General features: G+C 36.3%; 1 protein-coding gene across 1 annotated transcript in view; it reads left to right on the top strand.

The window, feature by feature from the left end:
- The window catches only part of LOC112049427 (40S ribosomal protein S4), a 296,681-nt gene extending 274,206 nt beyond the window's left edge, over nucleotides 1-22,475 (top strand). The window contains exon 6 of the mRNA XM_052882587.1: nucleotides 22,464-22,475. The gene's annotated coding sequence lies outside the window, so the exon portion shown is untranslated. The remainder of the gene's footprint in view (nucleotides 1-22,463) is intronic.
- The last annotated feature ends 5,525 nt before the right edge of the window (nucleotides 22,476-28,000 follow it).

Genomic DNA, 28,000 nt, shown 5'->3' with positions numbered 1-28,000 from the left:
TGAAATTAAAGGTACGTCGGAGCCAAAATAAATATCTGGCTCGTGATTTACGAGAGAAGAGACGGAGGTTTCCGCGGGAGGCTGCGCGGCAATTTGTATAATTTTTATAGCGATTCAAATAAATTAGGACGCGCATCGCCTTCCGCGTGTTTGGATGTTTCTCAATATATTATATTCTTAAAACATTTAGCGCTTATAAGATATCGTTTCATCATCTAAGCTTTAATATTATAAACAAGTAACATTTGATTTTTTATACTACTGGACCACATTTCAAAATGCTTTTATGAATGGAAAGCTACATTATCACCGAATAACGTAGGCTACAGTTTATCTCTGTATTCCCACGGGAAAGGGATGCACAGATCACACTACGGAGGTCTCTCAGTGACTTATACCTACTTATTTCAAAGCTGAGAATTGGCTTATTCTTTATTATCCGTTGTTGTTTAGCGTTGCTTGATAACTTTGAAATATGGGTTAGTTGCAAATTTCGAATTGGTGATAATACTCTCACATACCGGTATCTCAATACAATGTCGTCCACGTTTCATCACTATAAGTTCTGTTATATTATTAGCTTTAAATTGATTGTGCCAGCACCGGTTCGGTTTTTCTTATTTAAATTATAAGTTAACAAGAGGCAGAAAATTCAGTTGAAATATTTTGACTAATCTTGATGGATTTAGGGTATAAGTACTGAAAATACTTCATTTTGAGATTTATAATAAGAAAATGTTTCCAATAAGAAAAACATAAAATAAATATAATACTAACGAACTAGGTTACAAATGGTCATGTAAAAGATTATTAAGGATGTAGTAATATAATATCTATAGGTATATCAACTCATGCAGCTGTGGTTTGGTAGTCTCCTTGCCAGTAACGTAAAATTACGCTTTTGCCGCCATTTACAGGTTACATTGATCTTTACAAAGTTGGTAAATATCGTGTATAAGTTTCAGTACAAAGCAAGATAACGAGGCAAAGGATGGACGTGTTTACCAAGTAATTAGAGTGAGCAACGCCGTAGGACGGTGTAAGGACGACAGAATTGTTGCCGTCGAGCGAAAAAATGCGCTAAATGACCGCGAGCGGTATCGAGAGATCGATACGTATAATCGATACTTATAAATCGAGTCTGTTATGAGACGATAAAATCGAGCTGCAACCGCCGCCGGCTACCGGGCGTCGGGCTAAGCGACGATTACTCTCGACTCATCTTTTTTTCTTACCGGCCCTCTCGATGCGAGATTATCGATAAAATAATTAAATGGTTACTCTCGAAATCGATTCCCGAGTGTTGTTATCGAGAGGCATGTTATTTGTTCCCTTTTTCGGATCGCGCAATAGTGCGCAGGACCTGTTCCCGACTTCTTGTTCGTTCACAATTTCGATACCCGTGTTGCTGGAGTTTTGTTTTTGAGCGACCGAAGAGGGCCTTCTGTTTCGGTTTAGATATACTATTGCATGTAGGTATGTGAGCCATTTGCAGTGGCACTTAAGTGTTGATTCCGTTTATAAATATCTACTTTTCATCAAGAACCACATAAATGTGTACCACTAGGTAAACTTTCACATAGTAGTGAGTAACCTAATGCGCAAATTGAGGTCCAGGTCTGGCTGGTGGGAGGATTCGGCCGTGGCTAGTTACCGACAAAGACGTACCGCCAAGCGATTTAGCATTCCGGTACGATGTCGTGTAGAAACCGATAGGGGTGTGGATTTTCATCCTCCTCCTAACAAGTTAGCCCGCTTCCATCTTTGATTGCATCATCACTTACCATCAGGTGAGGGTGTAATCAAGGGCTAACTTGTAAAGAATAAAAAATAAATAAAAAAATATAAATACATAAATAACGTATAAATACACCCAGCCATTGGAAAACACCACTGCGGATCACACATTTTTTTTTCCAATTGTGGGAATCGAACCCACGGCCGCGGATGTAAAAAGCAGATAGATCACTTCCCACTGCGCCACACGGCTTGAGAAACGTAACTAACAACAAACACAACTAGCTTCAGAAATGATGAGATAACAATATCATTATTCTAAAATATTGAGTTGTACCTACTATATTTTTAAGCTTATAAATTATTAACCTAAAAAAATAACATTTCTAACATAAAATCACCATACCATATTGTTTAAAAAGTACGACATATTTTCAAGCAATATTTTACATTTTTCTGATTACTTTAGTTACTGCCAACCTTGCCAACAGTTATAATGTGGTGCTTCGTAGCATCTTAAAACTTAATTATAATTAAAATTGAACACAAATTATGGCATTATGATAATATTATAGTGGGTGTGAATGTGCAAAGGGTGATCATTAATTAAAAAATGTTGTAATTATGGTAACCCATAACAATTATAAAAATATATTAAAATTATTTATTAAACCAATTTAATTATAAAAAAAATTAATACATAAATAAATATATAAATAACGTGCTGTGGTTTCCCCGAGACGTTAACATTAATTTTAATCACCCCATTTTCATATATTACCGAGAAACTTGAGCCTATAACTATCATATATTTGTCAACTGATATGTGTTACATATGAATACCGTTGCCGTTAGATACAACATTATGTTAATTATATCATTGATTAAACAAATATATGACCCCAGTTGTGGGTAACTTATATCCGCTAAGCTGTGTTGCCAAAAGTGGACCGATAAATTGAATTAAATTATATTAAATATATGATCGCACGTTATGTTCGCTGTTAAGCTAATTAATAGGCATATTAATGGTTACTTTGAAATTAATATAATATTTTGAGGTATGTAAATATTTTAACCGATAAAAATAAATAGCTGTAGATGCTCTTAATTATTTAAAATTATAATTATATTGTCGAATAGATTTTAAGTTAAACTGAACAATATGAAAATCACTGTGATATATATTTTTTGTTATAGGCAGATATATCATAGTTGTAAATAACAACATTACCATAAATAAAGTATGTTGTGTTAGAATAATTAGTTTTAATGCTAGTGCCCCATGTATCTTTACTCTGCTCATGTGTCATTCACACTTTTTGAAATAGGGATTATGACAGTTTTTTAAATTGTATATAAATTAAGAGTATGCTAATAGTATAGCAATTTTGTAAAAGTAACAGGGTATCTGCGATCATTACTTTCGGATCTACAGGAATTTAAAGGGTCAGATTTGCGGCGCTGCCGCGGATCCCTGAAAAACGCCCAATACAAAATGGTACGATTTAATGACGTCGTAGGTACATAATGATCGTTAGATTTATATGGGCGTTCAAACAAAATTACTAATATCTTTGGTATTTGTGCGTTTACGTTTATAGTTTATTCATTGAAAAATGTCACATTTAATGTAAGGTAGCTAAAACTGTATGAATTTTCATCTAATTACGATAACTAAATAACATCTAAATTAGTTAACATTGACCTTATTTACCCGAATGTATCATAAAAATCAATATAATCAAACCTAGTCATCATCCTCATTATCTTTCAACAATAAAATAAAGTGAGTATAATACCTAATTGTGGTGGAATGTCCAGTGCCTAATGAAAAGGAATGTTGAACTGTATGCCTACTCATACTCATCATAAAGTTAAAGGTAATTACGTATTAATAAGTTGTTATTAATTCACATACACAACATACCATACTATTTTTTACACATACCAATTGCACTAAAGTAATCTATAGAATTGACCGATTTTATGAATTTTAACCTGATATTTAGAAGAATTTATCTGAATGAAATATTTTAGAAATCTGCACGTCTATTTTATAGATGTTTGAAAATCATGGCCGAGAGCGGATGATAGATAGCGGAGATGATAGAGTCATGGATAATATACTCATATTTTATAGTTTAGTATAATACACGTAGGCTACTTTTTACAATATTCCCACAGGAGGGGAATCCGAGACACAGCTATGTATAATATTTAAAACATAATTATTATTTCATATAACTTGAGTACGGCCCTGTGCTTGCCCCTGTGAAATAAAATCGGTAAGTTTCGAAGGTGATCAATATTACGAAATAATGTTTATTATTAATGGATATGTCGATAAATCAGGTGACACATTCCTTAAGCCGGGGCCCAAAAACCCGATACGCTGCGCTCGCGCCGCGGCCGAGACGTCTTAATTGTGTCCGTGATAACTATAGCTTAGTGATTTATAAACCCTCTAAACGTATTAGGCCTTTGTCGGCGTCTCACACTTATCTCTGGGCCGCTTCCGTTCGCCGCCCTGTTACCTTTTCCACGACTCTGTTACGATCTCGAGCGTTGTTTATTTACATGCGAACATGTAGCGAGCGACCCGGGAGTTTGCGTTGGGCGTCGGCTGTTCAGTTGCTCCTGCTTCTGATTTGGTCCAGTGTGTTCACTAAATGAACTGTATCTCATGTGTGTTAATCTAGTATCGTATCGTTTTGAGACAGTAGCACGGCGGTTAGTGTGAGAGCTCGTACGAGAACATTTTACTACTGTAATTGTATTTCTGCCGCTAAACCTTATGAGCTTAAGTAGGCGGTATATTAAATGATACAATAACCGGTAAAATATTTACATACAAGGTACAATAAGTGGACTAGTGTGGAGCAGCATAATATATATTTCATCATTATTAACAACCCATATTCGGTTCACTGGTGAGCACGAGTCTTCTCTCAGGATGAGAAGGGATAGGTGCGCCTCACCTGTGCGGATTAGCAGACTTCACACACGAAGAGAATTAAAACTCTCAGGTATGCAGGCTTCTTAACGATGTTTTTCCTTCATCGTTGTAGACGCACATAACTGAAAAAATTGGAGGTGCATGCCCCTGACCAAATTTAAACTTACGCCCTCCGAATGGAAGGGAGAGTTCACGTCTTAGCGTATTATATATAAATACATAATATTTACATAATATTAATTTGATGGCACTTGCTAGTAGAATTTGAATTTGTTAGTAGCACCACCCTACTGTTTAAGTGGTTGCTTGGCACAATTGGAAAATATAAAAACTTTAATAGACGTGAGCCTAGGACATATGTGTTGAAAATCAAAGAATTATAATATGCTGGAGAGGTCATCGAAACGAGAGCCCCAAAGACGTGAGACCAAAGATCTCATTACCTCCGAGCGGGCGGTGCTGGTCGGAACACGAGCGTGTGAGAGGCTGGTGCGGGTGATGAATTGACATGTTCGGGGCCATTAGGGACCGATAAGACGCATTTAACTCGCGCGCTACGCCTGCGACCACCCGCCTACAGGGTGCTCCTGTTTCGACTTTAGCCGAGTACGACAAAGCAAAAAAGGAAGGGTTTTAGTTTGTTATTTAAGTAATTCTCATTCTAGTGTCCGTTTGAGATAAATGAATTATATTTTAGTATGAGCCCGGGTGATATAAGCTATATAATGATACGACAGATTAAAAAATCGTTTACTTAATTAATTTACTTAACTTATTGACTTAATAAATGCAACCAATTATTACATTTTTATCTTCTTTGCTTATTTTTACTCGAAATTACCCTTTTTGGCTTCGTCGATAGTCGACTAAGTTTTAATCGTTATATTAAAAGCCATTCATATAAAATGTTATTAGCAAATAAACATTGAAGTTATGAAGAATCAGAAGAGAAGAACCAATAACGCTTAATGATTCAGATGATAATAGAGACCTCTGTTTCTACTGTAGTACCCATGACAATTTCCAATCAGCCTGTATATACAGCGTAAGGACGATAGCGCAGTTTATGATCACGCCGCGACTCTCGGTAGCCCTAATGAGCTCCTAAAAACTTTTCTTTCAACTCTTCCCTCGTTTTGATGTAAAACAACGACAACATTTATCAAAATTCATCACTGTTTTTAACAAAATGTCTTAATTTTGTTGGCGTCGAGAAACCCAATCACTTATTGTCTTAAACTCTCAATTCAATTCACTTTATTCCTACAATCTTAATCTACCAACGTCGTCTTATTGAACTATGGAGCAGCACCATACACTGGACTGAGCACTACATTTCCTAATCCTACAGACCTGGCCATGTGGCGGGCAATTAAAAAAAAACTGATGTTTTAGCACAGCACATGTATTTTTGTTTCTTTTAATTTAATCCTAATTTTTAGGATTTCACTCAATATACCTACATTCTATCCTCTATTCGGGTTCTACTCTTTTACCATAGCATTAATAATTAACATTCATATTAGGTGATTGCGATATAACAAAATCATAAGACAAACATCGTTAAATCTACTGCCGGTAAAAGCTCAGAATTCGGCAGCAAACATGATAAGCTTTCCTCGGCGCAATAGAAACAAAACGCTTAAGGCGAGAGGTACGGGGCGGGGGCAAAAGGCTCTGGCTCAGCCGCTAATGAACAAGTTAATTAGCCTTGCGGCGCTGCGCGTGCGCTATCGGCAGATAACACTATCAGGCACGACCGAAATGCTGCAGATTGAGATTTTGCTGCACCTTCCTGCGGCGCGGTGTCTTACGATCAGCAGACCGAAGTTTTACACATGCTTGTGTAGCATTCGCGAACGCCAATACAAATTCTTATACTTGTTTTTTTGTATATTTAAAAATATTTGCTATACAGTTTAAATATGTTTAATGATGTCATTCTCGAACTAAAACTTAAAATTAAAGACACGAGGGTTCACCTTCTAAATTTAATTTTATGTTTTTGAATTTCATTATCACCATTATCTACTAACATTATTTGATATTTCATTTGTAAGGTAAGCTTATAATAATAATGCTTATTCTTTAGTTACAATAGTTTTCTTAAATCTAGTATGAGTACCTCCAATTGTTTCTGTCCTTTGCCATTAACCTCCACTGGCTCCCAGCTGTATGTATAAGGTAGTCGTTACACCAACGGGATTTTGGACATCCTGTACTTCGTTTTCCTTTTGGACCTCACCATACGGTTGTAGAGTGAGTCCATCGTTGGTCTGTTGATCTAGTGATGTGGTCAGCCAGTTAAACTTAACTAAAGTAAATGAAATTGATTTTCGACTTTTTATGGCCAATATTCCTGTGTGAGTTGAGCCCTTATTGTGGAGCTATAAAGCCTACAATTCAAAAAAGAAATAAAAAAAAACATTACTAATTATCATACATTCAAATTCAAATATTTCTAAACTTATACGAGTAGGTTTATACAAGCATGTTTGTAAATAAAAACTAACACGGTCTTCACGGCGTATCATGGTGTAGATATTAGTTTAACATTCGACTTTAATCCAATAATAATGATAATGTAATTACACGTGTTAGTTACGATGAATGCGAGTACAACTAATAGTTCCATCGACGTCGCGGGTCGTGACGCGCTGACTGCGCGGAACTGAACGCGCGCAAAGGGCAAGGTTGAGGCTAACACACGTAACTGTTCCCTACATCGTACTATGTTGTACGGGGCAGGTCAGTGCAACCACTGGCATCATAGCTCCTTCATTATCAGCCCACTGCAGGCTCAGGACTCCCTCCTTGTAGTATAGAGGAGGAAACTACGATCCCCTCTCTTAACGTAGTAAAATTTTTGACTTGTGTTATTAGTTCAGCATCCGTAAGATTGTACCGTACCTACCTATTGCGTAACAATGATAAAATATTAAAGGATAATATGTATTTTATAAACTTTAACTATTTTAAACCTATTTATATATATTTGTCAAAAAAGTGCTTAAATGAAACTCAGCAAAATTTCTTGTTAGTTTTCGGCTCAGTTCTTAAACTTAATTCTTTCCCCGATGGTTTCTGGTAGTATCACTTTGCTTTTACCTTATAGCTTTATACCTATTTATTCACAGCTGTCGATTTAAAAAATCGGTAATCCAGTCGTACGTGCTGGTGAAGGACAAGATTTATGGCGTCAATTACATGGCGAGTGGCGTGACCACTCCACTCCACGCCACTCCGCTTGGACACGTCCGTCGACGTTTTTCGACTGGATGGATTGGAAATTGACCCTATTTTCCAATACCTGTACACTCTAAAAGGATTTCCTCTTAAATATTTTTATTTCATAGGTATTTGTTGCACGTATAAGAAATAACCACAAAAGTGTTGCTAATTTCGTCGTTAACCTAAAATGATTCATCTCTAACAAATCAAAAGGCTCTCAAAATGTGTTTTTTAAATAACAATAAGGACACACCATTATGTTAATGTACCTATTTTATCTGATTTGAATCACTTTCTGTAGCGATACAAGAATTAAAAAATCCGTTTACCGTTACCCACTAACCATATAAAAAGTATCAAACTCATTCCAATAGGAACAAAAAGAACACCGACCAAAACAAGGAGCCGTGTAAGATTTATAATGTACAGAGAATTATAATTACTTTTTTAATTCACCGGGCAGCCCCCAAACGAACGTCGGGCCTTTTATCCACGATAAGTGTATTCATACGTTGGAAACTTATTTGTGCTTTTTGTTCCTCCGTACAAGCGACACGGAATAAATTAAGCTACTGGAGTTTGATGCGCCTACTCGCTGAGATAAGTCTGACGAGGGCACTTATTTATTTGCCTCTCGATAACTCCCAATGTAGATGTTTGTGAGGGTGATTACCCGTGTCCACTTATTGTCTTATTAGACTTTTTTCCGTAATGTTTGGATGCTGTTGAGTGGTCATCAATATGTTTCATTTCTGTACTCGTATTGATATTAAGTTGACAGATTTATATGTTCAAATGGTTAGACGCCTGATGGAAAGAATGATGTCTACTGTAATAATGTGAAGTCCCGCTGTTTACCAAATGAAAATCAATTTTTTCAAATATTATTAAGTACTAAGCATTTAGCATTTTCATAATAAATAATCTATTAAGATATATTCACGGCAATATCTTTTTAAATCAGATGAAAAATTATATCTTTTTTTTATTTTATTAACATATCATTATCATCTTTATATATATATATATATATATATATATATATATATATATATATATATATATATGATTGGCTAATTTCAAGGTCCGGCCTATCTTTTGCCGAAGTGATTTGAAGGGCCGACCCGCCATGCTACTCCAAAGGTTGTCGAACTTAAGATTATTCTGTTTGACTCTGTAATGGTCACTATTAGATGCATAATGAAGCAACACAGCGTACTCAGTACAGCGCAAGGATGTAACTTCTGAACTCGAGGGTTGTAACTGAGAATTATTAGAACACAAAAATTTCATTTTCATACAACGTTGTAGAACCTGCATCCAGAACCTCTAGAACCGTAACCACTGGAGCAAGCCAGTCGTAACACTTTTTCAACCTCCCACACAGGGCCTCGACCACATCGTCGGAATCTGGTCGCCGGCACGTGCACTGTGCAGTCGGCCATTAGTTCCACGTATCGATCGATTGACATTGATTAGGGTGCACACGCAAATTCACCTTTAATTGGTCCAAATATCCGGCAGCCAGGAGTCCAGAACCCGTTCCCGTGCCTCGCTGAAGGCTCTCATTAATTTGAGGTTACTGACTAACACAGCGGTTAAACCGAGGTTATAGGATACCAAAATGTCCAAGTACAGAAGTAGATAAATAGGTATAATGAACAAGTGTGTAGAATAAAATATGCTCAGTTTGTTCATATAGTCCAATTATTATCCCCAGTCCCACAACTTGTATGTTCGAGTATATCTGGGTACTTACAAACCCATCTTCTTCAATCGTTAAGGTTATATTTTACAAGAACAAAAGGGAACCTCTATAGGAAAATGCCATAAATAAACTAACAGTACATAGTCAGCTGAAATTAACAAACCACATATGTGTGTTTGTCGGAATTTGTGCGACTAATGTCAAACTCAACATGTGATCAGTCTGGTATTTTTTTCTTTTGCACCAATTTTATCTACTTACGTTAGTTTAATATAGTCCAATAGTCGTATTATATTATCTTGGTAATTCAAAGAAGATATGTAAAACCATGGAAATTTCATAGCTATCGAATTAAATGACCAGAAACAAACATCATTAAAGTTTACTTGGTAAAAATAAGAATTGGTAAAGAACAGTTAAATTTTGTATCTATTTGAGGAAAGCTTAGACGCAGTTTATGTTGAGTGGTACTTGACCGCATACTGATCACAGAAATATCTCAATATTTGACACTAAAGTATGCAGACACTTAAGTTTCACAAATCATTACTAAATTCTTTTTTAAGTACAATAATCGTACGGTGATTACTTTAAGATTTCAAATGTTTGCTTGACTTAATTTTATTGGATTCCAATTTGAAAAAATTTTTTCAAATTGTTTGTTACGTAATTTTTTTTAATTCTTTGTCTACAACAGCAACATTAACAAGCTAGTACCTACTTCACTATAATTTAGATTTGTCGACCTTTGGCACTAACAAAACCCTGAATTGCCAAGGGTCATATTGATCATATTGCAAACCTGGGTAACTTATCATAAGAAAATTGTCTTTTACCTATTTTTTTTTTATTTAGTATACGTCGTTTTTGTGAGATCCACAGATATTTGGCAGAACGTACTCGACTGACACCGGCGTAACATTTTGGACATAAAGTGCACTTGTGCTTCTGGACAACTTTATCTAACCGATACCCGTAATTTGTTGGTATATATACAGTTAGCGTGTATTGTGTGCCTAATGAAAGTAAATGGTTGTAAGTGGAGGTAAAGTAGGCTCTATTTGCAGATAAAATGTAAAAACAAACAGTAGTGAATAGTTGTGCGGCTACCAGGCTATCAGCGCTGCGCGGCGGTGTCCGGTAGCGACCGGTCGGCCAGCGATACGAGTACTAGCGCCATATACGGCGCGTTATGATGCTTGCTGCCGAGTGTGGATACGCCGCACGATTTTGTTGTTGCCAATTTATTTAATAGGGCAATACTTACCAATAGAACTTCACTTATTGAACAATAGCAGATACCGTCAACAAAGAAGAAAAAAGCATGAAATTAAAATAAGTTTTAGATGTAAGTACCTAAACATCTCAGCAGAAATTCAACAATAGGACTACAATTAAGTCTAAAATTTCAATTTCGTAATAATTAGGCAAATTGTCTTATAATAATAAGAGGAACAAGTTATCAAGTTAATCAAGAAATAAAAGTCGTATCCATGTTATTCAATATCGCGTTTCTTGGCCATCCAGTTTGTCCACTCTCATTAAGATCGCGCAGTTAGTACTCGCGACTACGTTTTTCCATCACTTGACAACGCGCAGCACATCGACATCCTGCACACCCATGCGGTCCTGGTACCCGAGGCTTATCTAGGAGTTGACTATGATCATAGATAAGTGATTTTTTTTTCCAACTAGACTAGTTGGAATGATTTTATGTGACGGAGAGCTCTTATAGGGAAGTAGAGATGTGTAATGGCGCTATTGGTTTCCAATATTGGTCATTGGCTGTAGCGGAGTGATTATTTTTTTCTTATTTGGCTACTCCGCGACTGTTTTTAATGATGAATCACGTAAATTACAGCTAGTTAAAATTCACTAAGCTTTTCCTAGCTGGAGAAATGTAAATGATTCCACTTTTTGTTGCTTATAAATAAATTATCAGGAATAGTAGGTCGTTCTGTCTTCAATAAGGTAAGTAGTTGACGTTTATTTGATGATTAGACGCATATTTACGGTAGGAGACCAAAAGCTTCTATATGATGGAAGTCTGATAGTTAGCAAAGTTTAATTATAATTTTTTTACAAAGAATATTTGACTAATATTTTTAAATATAACTAATATTCGCATTCGCCTCCTAGTAATCAGGAAAAACTGTATTAGGAGTGGGTATGACAAAAGACCAACGGGGCGGGGATCGAACCACCACCTATCGTTGATGATTACGGCCTTATTTTAATTAGATTTAATATTGAGCTATTGAGCCTCTAATTAAAACTCCACAAGGACTTTAATGTAGTAATATTGATATTATATAACTTTTGAATTCCGAATTGGTATAAGCTTAGCTTACATTCGTACCAATTTCAATGTGATGAAAAAGTAATTGATAAAGAACACAAACATTATATTATAAATTAATAATACCGTAACTGCGTGCTGCGTGGTGGATTTACAAAACGGAGGTCCTGGGTTCGATCCCTTGCTGGGCCGATAGAGGTTTTCTTAATTGGTCCAGGTCTGGCTGGTGGGAGGCTCCAGCCGTGGCTAGTTACCACCATACTGACAAAGACGATTTAGCGTTCCGTTACCTGTCATGTAGAAACCGAAAGGGGTGTTGACTTACATCTTACTCCTAACAAATTAGCTCGCTTCTATCTTAGATTGCATCATTACCTAGTACATCCATTAACCAGCCTATGGTCATTCCTGACGTAAACTTTTTGTACTATCCTCAGCTGCCTGAGACTAGCAGTTCACAGCTCTTTGAGTCAGAGCTTGTCCTCTTCGATCCTTGGTCCTTCTCAGTAATTTATATTTTCAGGTTCCAATTAATTGGAAAGACTGTGTTCGTGGTGGGTATGACAATAGTACAACGGGCGGAGATTGAATCCTCAACCACTCGGTGTCGAGTCCAGTAGGCCATAATTATCTTGTGATGAGAAATAGGCCAAATGTCGACCAATGGTAGAGCTATCCCAATCCCATTTCTTTCGTCCTTGAGGACGATCGAATGAAAAAGATAGCGGTATTTCAGATTGCGCGAAACTTGTCAATTTCTTTCCACAAGATAATATGGTCGTATGACCTACAGGCTCTTACAGTAGGAACACTTCATAGGTGCAATTTTACAGGTGATGGTTAGCAACGTACCATCAGGTGGGCTATCAGAAGTACTCGTAGGTATACAAACGAACCCGGGTCTCTACGAGTATATACCGCTGCACTAGAGCGGTGGTCAGTTGAAAGTGTTTTCAGTTCCCCGCCCACATCCGCACCTGCTTATCTCGTGTATCAGTGTAGGCCGCTAGATAAGGCGCGCGGGAACCGAACCCGCTATCTCTACACGCCGCTACCGGTCGCGGCTCAAATGCGTTTCTCTTGTTACGTGTAATAAGTGTGCGTCGACCCCGCACTGACCTGGAGGGGGAGAGGGACAGGGATAGGTAAACGGGATTCAATATTGGAATCAATGAGATTTAAATAAGTATAGACGGACATACAGAGTAGGTACTAAAATAAGTGGAGATTTTGTTCGTTGGAGTTTGTTGTTATATGCGTCACGAAAAATCAAGATATCTAACTCTACTCCTATATTTGGCAGAGCTTAAAGTCCAGAATCCTGTCCATGAAGTCCGCAGACCTTTATCGCGAATATTCTATTCCAATTATACTTAATAGTTAAGTAATTCTACTAAATACTAATATTTTATTATGTCGCGCATCATTAACTCAGTGGGTAGATTATGCGGCATTAGATAATGAGATCTTGGGTTTGAGTTTTGGGCTGAGCTATGAAATATAGTTTCTTTTATCACATATTGTTAGTCGTTAAGTTAGATCTGATGATTTTGTGATACTTTTTTTTTTTTTTTTTATAATAAATATACTTAAACAATACACATCACTATCTAGCCCCAAAGTAAGCATACAGAGTAGCTTGTGTTATGGGTACTAAGATAGTTGATATTATAATATTCATATACATTTATATACTACATATAAATACTTATATAATATATAAATACACACAGACACTGGAAAACACCCATGCTCATCACACAAATATTTTCCAGTTGTGGGAATCGAACCCACGACCGTGGATGCAGAAAGCAGGGTCACTACCTACTGCGCCACGCGGCCGTCAAATATGCGATAATGCGATACTTGGTACTGTATTAGGATTGACTACTGACAAACTTCTATTAACAATTAATGTATTTTGAGCGATAGCCCAAACCCCGACGCGCCGTCTCCACCTCCAAGTAATCTAAGATTGGAATGTTTTATTATCTTAGCCTCTTCACTAATTACGTACAGTTAGCCGGCAGGCGAGTAATTAAGTGCCCACTTTACGACGAGAGAGTCGAACTCAAACCCAAACTGACCCGATAGATACGCGACCGAGGAATTCCAAAAATGTAGCTCCCGCTTTCACTGCTTTATGACGTTGCAGCGCATAAGTCTTCGTGGACCACTCCACATTGAACGACTTTAAGTATATCAATCAATGTAATATGTGTATATTTAAATTGATATATTGTGTCGTCGTTATCAACCAATATTCGGCTCACTGCTGAGCTCGAGTCTCCTCTCAGAATGAGAGGGGTTGGCAGACTTCACACACGCAGAGAATTAAGAAAATTCTCTGGTAATCAGAATGTTCCTCACGATGTTTTCCTTCAACGTTTGAGACACTTGATATTTAATTTCCTTAAATGCACACAACTGAAAAGTTGGAAGTGTATGCCCCGGACCGGATTCGGACCCATACCCTCCGGAATCGGACGCAGAGGTCATATCCACTGGGCTATCACGGTTCACATTCGATATATTGTATGTTAAACTGCCTCGTTGGCCAGTGGATATAATGGCCTATGTGGCTTCGTATCTCGAAGTCCTGGGTTCGAATCCTATGAAAAGGTGTTACACCTCCGTGCTATGTTGGTGGTGTTACACCCCCATGTATGATGTTATCAGTCCACCAACCAAAACTACGCTTTCCGTAAGTGATCGCCTTTCCAGTATCTTAGGTCCCCAGCGTCCAGCGACTCTATTAACTATATGTATCTCCCATTGCCACTTTAGGTGACTCTTTGAGCTATGTCGGTGGCTTTGGTTTTTCTGTAAAATAGACAAAAAATAATTCAATTAATACCTGCATGTTAGTACTTACTGTATACTAAACAAGAGCTTTTTTGAACTGTAGGAATTATTACCTATCCAACTATTACTCTATGTGTTTACGTAAGTACTCTTTCTATGATTATGAAACACGGCTAAAACTCACGTGATCACTCTCACGATCCAAACTGATCGTGCCGCGATGCAAGAACCAGCTCATGACTAAGGGCCCCGTATGGGTTCGAAACTAGTCGGGCATACTCCGACGTAATATCACGTGAGTTTTAGCCGTGTTTCATAATCAATTAATATGAATAACACTCACGATAGTTTAAATTCTAAAATACTCTTTCTATTGTGTTTTTCTGTCATACAATCTTTCGTAACAAATAAACGCCAGTCTAGCTTTAAAAAGCCGCACCACGTGAGCGAAGATGATGGCAGAGACTAGTTTTTAAATTGGTTCATTTAAAAAACGAATGCCGTCTATAAAAGTTATCTATTAAGAATAACGTTGAAGCAGTAACACGGGAAGCAATCATAATAGGCCGAGTATGGCAGCACTCAGCAGTAAATAGCGTCGAGTGATACCGGTCTACCGCCGCGCGCCGCTGGCCGCCTGGTAGCGCGCTACTAGAACCACTGTTGTTTTTAATGCTAGTTATGTTTTGTTTGCGCTGCTATCGAGTTCATGATATTATGTTCTGGAATAGTCTGAGAGCATGTGCGATATTATTAAATTCTTTTAACCATGTTAATTTAAGTGCTACATAACGACTCCTCTGGCGCGGTTGACAATGCCTCAGTTTGCGATTGCGAGATGGATTCAATTCCCAGCTAAGTCAAGTTAAAATTATCATTTTCTAAATTAACCTAAGTATTGTCTGGAAACCGCCGTGGTTGTGGCCGTGGCTAGGTCGAAGTTGGCTTCTGCTTTCCAACATAGAAACGCCACTATGCGATTTATCGTGCCACTAAACGTTAGACATGCGATGTTGGCGATCATGGAGGCGTTAGACGATACAAACCCTCAAACCTCACTGGAATAGCCCTCTAAGCCGTAATCACGAGCTTCACAGAAGATGCCCTTAGGGAGTCGTTTTCCCTATCAGATCACTTCTGCGGGCTTTCCTGTGGCAGAGTTTCTATGCTCTCACTAAACTGCCAGTGCAAGTTGTGTTTACAGTTCCATAGAACCTTAAAAAAAATACAATCAAAGAAAAAATCTGATTTTGGTGTAAATATTCATATCTTAGGTACACTTACACGAGTACCTACAATAAATTAATGAAATTTGTCTCCTCAGAAAATATGCATTATTGCATGCATTATTAATTATTATTTTTATTGAAATAAACCAAATAATTTTGTAATTCGTAAAATACTTTAAATTGGTTCCTCTGTCACATTGGTAGACCTGATTTTTCAAACCGACAATCGAAGTGAAGCAAGAACTACCAGCTTAAATAAACCCAACAACTCTTATACCAAATCTATCAAGAACATGTTCTGCAACTATCAGTATCTGTCGCACAAAATGAAATCGTAATGCGTCGTGTTAAGGTTTGATATAAGTTTGAGAATAAAAAGAATGTGGCAGACGTTGAATGGTAGGTGCGGACGGGCGGCCGGACATTTCATTCACGTTGGTGCTTTATTGGTATTTGGGATATGACTTAACTGAACGTGCTCGTATGAGCACATTATCCATATAGGTAGCGCGCGACGCTCGCTTGCGACATGCTTCCTTGATTTTTATCGGCTGTCGATCGTCGGACTATGTGCAGGGAGATTTTATCGATTTTCGAAGAACATGTGTGATTCGATGTATGAAATTATAGAAAAAACATCCTCATGATATTGTCTTGGTCAAGTGTGATGGTATTTTAAGGGTCCTTTAGAATTAATCAGTAAAATATTTTCTAATATCTGTTGAAGTCAATTTATGTTATGATTTAATAACAGTTATTAAAAACACTGGTGACCAGACAATACAATGATATGGCCGGTATGTGGAGTGAGTAATGCCTTTTGTTTAGTAATCGGAAATACTGCACGAGGCTCTGTCATTTATGTATGTGGTACTATTTGTAATGAGATATCGTCGCGCAAAAAAAGATAGAATCGGGCTTAACCACAGAATAGTTACATAATAATAATACTCCATTATTATCTTACCTGATGGTAAGTACAGCTTAGGAAGAAGATTCAAGAAGATACCTTTTTAATTCTGTGTTAAAGATGCGCAACTTGAAATATTCTGGAAACATTGGTGGAGTCACCAAACCTTGACAGAGAGAATGACAATATAAATGATGATGATAATGTATATTTCCATAACGTATATTTTAACTTTAAATAAATTAATTTGAAATAAAACTAATGGTAAATTGGTCATATACCTAATGTTGCTATTTAAATATTTGCTGCAAAAAATATTGTACTGTCAATTGGAAATGATTGCGTGATCGATCAAGATTATCATAGTTCAGCTTTATAAGACTATTGCGAAGTCCAACCTTAATAGATATCATTTCAAGGCTGTTTAAAAATAGTTATGTAAAAGTACCTGTTTATAACTTCCTAAACCGAACCTGAATTTAGGAAACATAACTCTACTCTACCAGGATTATTGTTTAAAAAGCTTAGCAAGTAAGATAAGGTAAATTAATCTCCACTTTAAGCCTTAGTTTTGCGATCATCGGACACACACACACACAAACATATTCGTAACAGACACTTTTCGTTTAACGTTACGTACGTAAAGATTCGTCGTTTAATTGCAAAAGAAAGATAATTAACTATATTTCTTTAGAAATGTACTTATTAAATAGAGATCTGGTTTACATGGTACCTATTCCTAAAAAATCAAAAGGAAAATAGACAGGTAGATAAATAAAACTCTTAATTTGTGATGAATCTTCGTAATAGTTTTTTATTAAGATCATACATATGGTGTCAATCATTTATCAAACGTTTTACTGTGTGTATTTTAATATGTGTTCTATGGTAGGATTTAATCAAAATGAACCAAGACCCACAGACAGAGTAAAAATATACTTAAATACTGTGCCCAAGATGATGAAACAGAAATTTAAAAATGATGGCGTTGTGTCAAAAAGAGGCGTCGACTCATCTTGACTTTTAATTGAAGTATTAACTGTCCAACCCTTAAGGCTATCGAAATCAATATAAATGAAACGCAAGAAGGAAAGGAATCATATATAGATGATTGATGGTCGATACCCGCGATACGCTTCGATTACGTGCGTAATGGTCATTTATAATATAGGAGCGATTATTTTAATTTGCAATTACTCGTGACCTTTAATTGAAGACGATACAGAATGCTTCATGTTTTACAACCCGTCGCTAAATGCTGCAATCTTGACCTTAAACAGCATCGAGGATTGCCATTTATGTTTTTTGCGTGGATTACTCTTCTTCGCGACATTCTTCAAGCTCATTGCATCTACATGTTAATCTTACTTGGGTTCGACAGGTTGTTTGTGGAAGCCTAGCACGCCACCAATTAATCTTGAATAATTTAATGTAGCAGGAAGTATTTTTTTGTTCTTTACAGTTTTTATTCTAATATTATTGAAGTAATAGGACAACTTGTCTATTGATAATTACCTTACTGATTGTTTTGTTTATGTTGTTTAATGTAATTGATAGTTAATAATTGATAATCTCAGGCAAATATACCAAAATTTAGATCATCATCATCATCATTGACAACCCATATTCGGTTCACTGATGAGCACGAGTCTCCTCTACGAGAACGAAGAAGAGAGTGGTTAGGCCTTAGTCCACCACGCTGGGCAGATTGGCAGACTTCACACTCGTAGAGACAGTAGTGAAAAGTTGGAGATGCATGCCCCGAACCGGATTTGAACCTACGCCCTCCGAATCGAAGGCAAAGGTAATATCCGTTGGGCTATCACGTCACTAAAATAATAAGAACAAAAACAAAAATTTAGATAATTTTCAAAAATACTTTTCACTGTTGCATTTCTCGTCAAAACATGTCTTTTAAATAAGAAATCGCCAAATGCCCAGAATTAAAGCATACAGTACGATATTAACCACTGTGCCATTCAATTCATGTTTAGTTATTGTAGTTGGGTTAAGTGCGAGAGTGTCGTTGCGATGCTACAGATTTCCAAAATCTTTGTTCGTTAATTTTGACGAACTATCGGACGGAAAAAAACCAAGAGCAGGAAGTATTTTGTAACCGACTTCAAAAAAAGGAGGAGATTCTTAATTCGAATCGATGTTTTTTTCCGAGTGTATGTTTTTTAGGGTTCCGAACGTAGGTACGTAGTACAAAAACGGAACCCTTATTTTGTACGTATTTTACCTGATTACTCGAAGATGCCTGGACCGATTTGAATAATTTTGTTTGAAAGGGTACACTCCTGAGGTGGTGCCATTTTCATCATGTCAGGATCTGATGATGGGATTCTGGAGAAATCGAGGGAAACTTTCAAAAATCGTAAGAGCCCCAACAGGCAATGAACCTTCTATCTATCTATTCTATTCTTCATCTTATGGTGTACAGTAACTACTCGTATCTTGTGGGCTCGTATTGGGCTTGGTTAATTTATATTGATGATGACTTTTCACCTAGATATAGGTTGTGACTGTCATTGGGGGTTTTAACACGACTACATAGATCAACATACCTTGGGGGATTTTTTCTTGCCTAGATCTAAATCTAGTATGATTTTAGTTTAGTTGGTACGTTTTATGTTTTTGAAGTCGGTTAAATTGTTTTTTATTTAATTACCTATTGCATGAAATAGAGCTACAAATAAGTATTTTAAATTATGAAATTAAAACAAGTTGTAATAAATGAAAAAGATCTATCGGACATCAGCTTCAGCGCGAGAGGTCTATGATGTTAATGAAATAAATCAGAGTACGAGTGTGGTCCGGCCTTAATATAATTCCGGAGGCGGCTCCGTAATGAATAAATATCATATCGCGGTGCGCATCATAACATAATGACAACGTGTAATTTGTGCCGAATAAATTAATATATTATCGAATTTTTTATCGCCATTATAGTCTTTCTGAAGCAGCAGCTGGGGCAGTTGTTTCCGAGTGTGAGCAATCCGTGTTTTCTATTTTCACTGATTTCTAAATAAGCTACACTAGTTGGATGGATTTTGAATGGTTAGATTATTTGAATTTATTGTGATTATGAAACACACAATAGAATAGTCACAAGTCACAAGACCTGGTATATTCTTGTAGTTTTTCTGACTGCCGAGCGATTGACACTGTGAATCCAAGGAATGCTTTAGGTAAGAGTCGCCGTTTTAAAATTTAAAATCAAAATTGTGTGTCTTTAATTATTTTATATTCTACCACTTCACATGATTATTGTACCTTCACAACAAAATAAAATGGTCAAAATTGACCCACCCGCGCAACTTGTGTAAATGATTCGTAAGTGCTTCTAGGGGGGTAAGCATAACGCAGCGCTTCTATAGTCAGTATCGTCATCACTACCAGATGATATAGCAATCAAATAGACAGCTATCATTCAAAAACCTATTTCCGGAGGCTTGTTGGTAGTATGTGTATAATTATAGCACCTCGTCATAATATAATGACGCCGTGTAATTTGCGCCGAATAAATAAACATTTTATCTTCCATTGATTTTTTATCACCTCCGCGGAGGAATAATTTAACATTTTTTAACTCCCACTCATTATAAATACGTCATAAGATGATAAAAAATTGGATCAAATTATTTTGCGGTTAATTTTAATGACGATGACGTAAAATGGAGATAGTAAAATACATGTTAAATGTAAAATAAAACTGTACGATATCAAATCCATATAGAAGTGGTCTATTTTCATCATTTCTGTATAAAAAAGTCAAGTTCATATTTTGCGCTTTTGACTCTTTAATATATGTTTACATTATAAGTTACACCGGTATAAAACCACCTTAACCTCTAAACTCAGCCCCAGTTTAACAATACATAGACTTTACATGATACTGAGGCGATATAACCTCAATCACATGGCACGGCCAGACGTGAGTAGATCATGCGAGCAAGCCAGTCACGACGTACAGTGGTAAGCAATAAAATTATACCAATAACTTCATTTACCATAATACGTATATGAAGCCGTTAGCTATCCACTCGTTACCTACATCTAGGGTTGGCATCTTTCTTCCTTTTCTACAAAGAATAAAAACTTAAATTAACATCTTTATCTTAATGACGCATAGATTAATATTTTAGTTTAGGAACTCAATAATCAACGTCGAGAGCACGTTATGTCATTGTAGCAGCATGGTGAGTTAAGCTCAAGAAAAGAGATCCCTGTAGTGGCCGTTGGTTGATAGGTATGTAGTTATGTTGATAATAAATTGATTCAAAATAATAACATTTTTAGTTAATTAAAAACGATTAGGTACCTATATACCTACTTAGCCGTGAAAGCCGTGATAGCCCAGTGGATATGACCTCTGCCTCCGATTCCGGAGGGCGTGGGTTCGAGTCCGGTCCAGCGCATGCACCACCAACTTTTCAGTTGTGTGCATTTAAAAAAATTATATATCACTCGTCTCAAACGGTGAAGAAAAAACATCGCGAGGAAACCTACACACCGGAGAATTTTTTTAATTCTCTGCGTGTGTAAAGTCTGCCAATCCGCATTGGGACAGCGTGGTGGACTAATTGCCTAACCACTCTCATTCTGAGAGGAGACTCGAGTTCAGCAGTGAGCCGAATATGGGTTGATTATTGATACCTACTTACAGTAGGTACTAGAGAATATTCATAGACTATCCTCCTCTATCAATATACCTACGGAAATCGTAATAATGATGTGAATATTTAATTTTAGATGATGAATACCTGCTGTGTTTTATCGAATCTACTTGAATCTGCCAAACCTTTGATAGAATCATTACAAACAGATAGGTATATCTCGATTTCGACTTTGCATGTTCTGCAAGTAAAATTATTAAATGGTCAAATATTAAAATCTATTTTAAATTGACACAGTTGGCAACCCTGAAGCACATTCTAATTGTTGAACTGGTTTATTAATTTTCCTGTATAGGCGTCAGTTAATTTTAATATTGTATTTGATTATAATTATACTTTTAAAAGCTTTCGATGATGGATAGATATGAGAAGTGAATAAGAACGTAATTATGTAACGCGCCGAGTTTAGCTGTCGACAACTACACACTAGTTATTAATTTTTTTTTTATATTAAGCATTTTTTGTAAATATTATCCAAAGTTAATAGACATTAGTAGAGGTGCTTGTGTCGAAGCTCTAGCGGGAAAGTGCTACCACACGCCATGCTATCAAACAACATTACAGTTTTGCTTAGATTATTATGAATGTTTGTAGAACTATACACGTAATAAGTTGATAAGTTTTCTACGAGGTATCGAATAGCTAAAGATTCCAATAGAAATTGAGAGACTAAAATAGATTATCCAGTGATGGGTCTGAAATTTCCAAAATTTATGTTATTCATAATTTTTATAACATGTTTTTATGGCACTTCTAGGCCAAAGTGTTTTGAACGCGATAATTTGTAAGTAGAGATATCGTCTCTACTAACAATTAGCGCGAGCCTACCACGCGTAAAAAATCTAATACAGTTATGAAAAAAAATGCTATAAAAATGCATATTTTGGATCACGTTTTATTAACGACGCAATAAACAACGCGTGTGAAAATTATAAGTACCCAAGTATATCTCGTTAGTCCATAGGTATTTAATAGAGTAGGAACGCGCGGCACGCGGGCGCGGCATTAAATATAATTGCCGGCATATACCACCCATTACTGCTACATATTTCTAGAAAAAAACCGCTAGCGCGCTGACATATCGACTATCGACACCCAGTTAAGAACAATATCAAGAAACATAACAATGGAACGGAAAATAAAACGCGCCACAACAATCCATTGATATTTATACAATTCATTCAGAGCCATAAAATCCAAGTGACGATAAATCGAACCGGGGCTCCGATAAATAAAATAACATCAACAAAAATCGAACCAAAACCCAGTAGCAACGAGCTGTCGCTCCACGCGACGAGAGGGTACTTCACCGGACACGAAAAAAACAAATCTCGAGATTTATTGTGAATCGATCTCCGAAAGAAATCGAATGCAGCAGTGATCTCTGTGTCTCTGTCGCTCGCGTGTCGTGCGTCTCGCTCCTCATTCAGTAATCTCTATACTGGTCTGCTGCTTGTGGGACTAGAAATTTGTGAACCTTGTTTCTGTTCTACTTACTTCTAAAAATATTAAATGTTTTGACATAAATGTTTTTTCTATTATCTCCATTATTTTTTAAAATATGAATAATAGGTATTGTCGTTCCCCATCGTTTAGTCAGAAGTACTATCTAAGAAGTGGATACAACGAAAGTCCGGGCAGGGATCGAACCCATGACCCATCATGCCGTAAGTCGACATAAGGGTGTGTGGAGCTTTTGAGGCTTTTAAATTACAAAAGTACAGTCAACTGAAAATGCAGTAAATAGTAATAGAGACCTTAACGGTGGAGTAGAAAAGTGTATAGGAAAAATAAATTTTCAATGGAACCTGAACTTTGATCTGGATTTTCGGCTGAACTGAAAATAAGAGATAAAGTCGAAGTTTTTTAGATTATTTTAAAATAGGTACATTGTTGTTAAATAATATATAAATTCATAGTTGAGCAATCCAGAAATAAAGTAGTTGCTTCTTAACATAAAACACCTAATCAATTCTCATTGAAAAAGAAATCAAAATTCGAGTATGAGTTCGATTATACAGGTATAGCTAATAATGTTCATTAAAACTGATCGTAGAAATAAAAAATAAATAAAGTGTAACAGACAGTTATTTTTTATCCATCATAATATTTAGAAAGAGATGATTTGAAATGATGAATGAATGATTTACAATAAGCGGCGATCGGAGATCACACGAATGAACACACTCACTCACACTCGAGCTGAGTCGAGTGTTGTAGCAAGTCGTGACTGGCATTGTATCGGGTTTCTTTTTTATAACAGAACGATAATAATGGTTGTGTTGTGATTGTTGTTATTCTAAATTCAATGAAATAAAATAGTTGTTAGTTATCATTGTTACGAGTAGATATGATTAAAAAATAAAAGTAGGTAGGTAGCTACAAAAAACAAAACCTGTTCACATTATATACACAAGTAACATGCGTTAGTATAACTCACTTGATTCTTACAAATATTCTTAATTTTATGTTAAAGTATCTGTAAACAACAATTAAGACGTGATATCCTAGTGGATATGACCTCTGCCTTTGATTTGGAAAGCGTTGCGTCGATTCGAATCCGGTCCGGGTATGCACCACCAACTTTTCAGTTGTGTGCATTTTTAGAAATTAAATAAACGGTGAAGGAAAAAAATCGCAAGGAAACCTGCATACCTACCTGAGAATTTTCTTAATTCTCTATGTAAGTGAAGTCTGCCAATCCGCATTGGGTCAGCGTGGTGAACTAAGGCCTAACCCCTCACATTCTGAGAAGAGATTTGTGCTCAACAGTGAGTCAAATATGAGTTGTTAATGATGATGATGATGATGAAACAACAATTTCCAACTTTCTAAATAAATAAATCTTAAGATACTCACAAATAACGTGGCTTTCAAGTTACCCCCTAATACCACAAACTTTACCTTTTTTTAGTATAGATTTGGACAAAACCTGTGTGATCTGTGCTCTTCAGATTCAGAGTTGTCTAGACACAATATCTTCTGAAGATATCAGAAGATATTGTGTCTAGTCAACATCTTCTAAAGTTGCTCCGGTTTTGATAAGATTAACTTTGTACCAAGGTTTTTTATTAGAACTTGGTAACGTTGACGTATACGGGTTCGTATTCAAATTATTTCGTTCATGTAGTTCTAAGAGCTTTTACTGAAAAGTGTTTGACTTTTCAATAAAAGCTATTCGAACTATTAAAATTTATTTAATCAACTAACTACGGTTAAAACGAGTACTAATATAATTACGATTAGGACGATACTTTGAATGTCAACAACACTTTGATGTCTGTTTGTATTGATCAATCAGGTTTATAATGCAGATTTTATCGAAAAGAGCCCGTAACAAAGTCAGCGAAAATGAAAAACCCAATTTATTTACATTTTCGAGTAGAAATGAAAGCCGATCAGAAATTTTTAAGCATTTCCGAAAAAGTAGATTTGCGTTAACTTATACTTATTTTATGTTGGTTATAAATAAAAATGTAGATGTATTATAAAGTTGTATAAGTAATAGTTATAGTGTAGGAGAGTCGGTGCGGGTCTGCCGGTGCGTTTCGCAAGCCCATTGCCGCCATTCCAGTGAGCCGTCGCGCGGAAGGTCGCCCGGTGCGCCGCTGCGACCGACGGCGACTTAGTTAGACATTTGACGCTGAGGCTAATGCCTTGATACAACAGAGAAGTCCAGGGTTTGATTGCTGAAGAATTTATATTTTTAACTATGTTCTAGTTGTGTTAGTTCGGCTGTGGCTTACTACCCTGACAACTACCGCCAAGTAATGCCCTTTACTTTTTATCGTACCGAAATGTTGGTGGCTTAAATCGAAGGTGGAACGTGTTGGTCGAAGCTTTTTGCTATAAGACAATTGACTGAAACGGCTATCAGAGCAATAGCCCCGGGCCTCATGATCCTATTCCACATATACTTATCATCACTAGACCAACAACGTACTTATTAAATTTCCGATTGGTACTATGTTAACACCACATGCTGCTCTATGAATAGGTATACGTATTCTTACCAACCAAACCCGAATAACTAGATAGGTAACTGGTATACCTACTTGACTTGGGTACATTCAATAACGCAGGCTTATATCGAGCTACGATCAAGCTTTATACTATCTAGACGAGAAGATTAAAAATATAAAGTTAAATAAAATTAATACCTAAGTCGTTATTTATAATTAAATTAAAGTTGATTAAAGTTGGTTGTTAATCTGGCGTAGGCCTCCCTGAAATCGCGTCAATATTCCCTTGTCATTTATATTACTACTATGCTACCTCGTGTCCATCAACTGAGGTATCAAACTGAGGAGTTCACCAACTAAAAGAGTATCCATATAAACAAACTATCATCAGATCTGCTGTCATAAGTAACTGTCACTTTTTAATGACAGTCGTTTATCAATAGTTTACCAATTAATTTTATTTATCTTTTGCGAAGATTCCAAAATATATGGTCGTTCTTATTAATTGACAGTTTTGCGTGAAAGTCCTTTATGGCCGCCAGACCCGAGGCCAGGCCTACCAGTTAGCCAGGCCATGATTTCGTTTTGATTCTAAAATACATTTCTAATAAATTTCATGATATTTTTGTATTAATCTAATATTATGCTAAGCAGTTCTTTGACATGTTATGATATATTATGAATTTCGTCGTATAATTAATGATGTCTATGATTTTATAGACTTTAATTATAATTATAAAAAGTTATATTATTAATATGATAACGGTTAACGGTTTTATAAAGTGAGATAGTTGTAAATTTAAGAATTTATATAATATAGGAGTTATTCTTATTTGATTAGAAGATAACGTTTGATTATTTTATCACCTGTTTAGTAACGAATTCGTTTAAGATGGTATATAGTTTTTTATTGGATAGAAGCAGGCGTTACTTTGCGGAAGTTCATCATGATTATATAATGATTTATTTATTTTGCTATCAACCGCGAAAATTCGGCGAACCCATGCGACAACGTCACCCAGGTCCGACAAAATACTCTCTACGTACGTTTCACCCCGAAACCGGTGCAATTGCACGTTGTAGAGTCAACATCTCCTGAGGATGCTCCGGTTTCGGGGTGAAACGTACGTAGAGAGTATTTTGTCGGACCTGGGTGACGTTGTCGCATGGGTTCGCCGAATTTTCGCGGTTGATAGCAAAATAAATAAATCATTATATAATTATAGTTTTTTAGTTTATAAGTCCTTTAGCGGTATATTATGGTTAAATGTTGATGACTAACTTAAATAAATAAATATATAGTTACTTATAAATGGTTTTGAGCTGCAAAGACTCCACCAGAGGTCTGAGGGAGAGTGGTCGCATATAACTTCTCAAGGTATTAGGTATTTCTATTAATTTATAGTCATAAATCATCATAGAATCATATAAATAAGTCATCACAAATTGCAGTATTAAGTGTGTGAACATTTGAATGTCACACAGTTACATTAAAAACCAATTCAAAATGATGAGTCGACCTTCGCAAAGCGGTTTTGATCAGTGGCCATTAGCCGCGACCGAAACTCCTTGGCCTGAATAGCCAGCCAATAATTTAATAAAATAACAGTTTTCTAATAAAATATTTACTTAACAATTAATGATGATGATTTGCTATATTGTTTTTACTTACATTTTTTATACAATATTTTCATCATTAAACATTTATCAACCTATATTCGGCTCGAGTCTCTTCTCAGAACGAGAGGGGTTAGGCCAATAGTCCACCACGCTGGCCCAATGCGGATTGGCAGACTTCACACACGCAGAGTTTGCTTTTTTTCAGAAGTGAAATTGTTGCATAAGCACGTTTGTTTTTTGTAGCAAAGGTATTGATTTAAAAGGCAGATTTTGAGAAGAATAAACTTACTTGGTAATCTGTTATCTACTATCTACATCTACCTACACCTACCTATCTACAATCTACAGAATATTTAGGTACATGCCAGTGCCTGATCCTTAATTTAAACCATGACAAGTAGCAGTGTTTTTTATGACGAAGAAAGTACGGAAAAGTACAGACTTCTTACTGCTGCTATATTTACTAATGCCACCACATGCTGGCATGTTCTGGCTGCCAGTAAAATTCTAGACAGGTCAGATATCTTTCTACTCTGTTATATTAAATACGTAGGCCATCTCATTGTTCTGTCAATAAATTCTGTAAATCTTTTGGGTTAATTTGATGTTAACAAATTTTTATTTTTTATTTTTTGAATCAAAAGACACCGATCGTTAAATCCATATAAACGTCCGAAGAAACGATCGTCCACATAAAAGTAACAAACAAAGACCACACGTAAAGTGACCACAATAAAACACGAAAGTTTTCCAAACATCACCCCGCAACCCCGCGGTCGGCAATAAACCAGCATCGGGCGAAGAGATCTAAGTATGTGGTGCATAAATCAATATAATTAGAGACGTTAACTCTCTGTTAAC

This window comes from Bicyclus anynana, chromosome 7 (genome assembly GCF_947172395.1).
Source record: "Bicyclus anynana chromosome 7, ilBicAnyn1.1, whole genome shotgun sequence".
NCBI classification, from domain to species: domain Eukaryota; kingdom Metazoa; phylum Arthropoda; class Insecta; order Lepidoptera; family Nymphalidae; genus Bicyclus; species Bicyclus anynana.
Note: the sequence above shows the minus strand (reverse complement) of the source record. Positions and strands in the feature narration are given on the sequence as shown.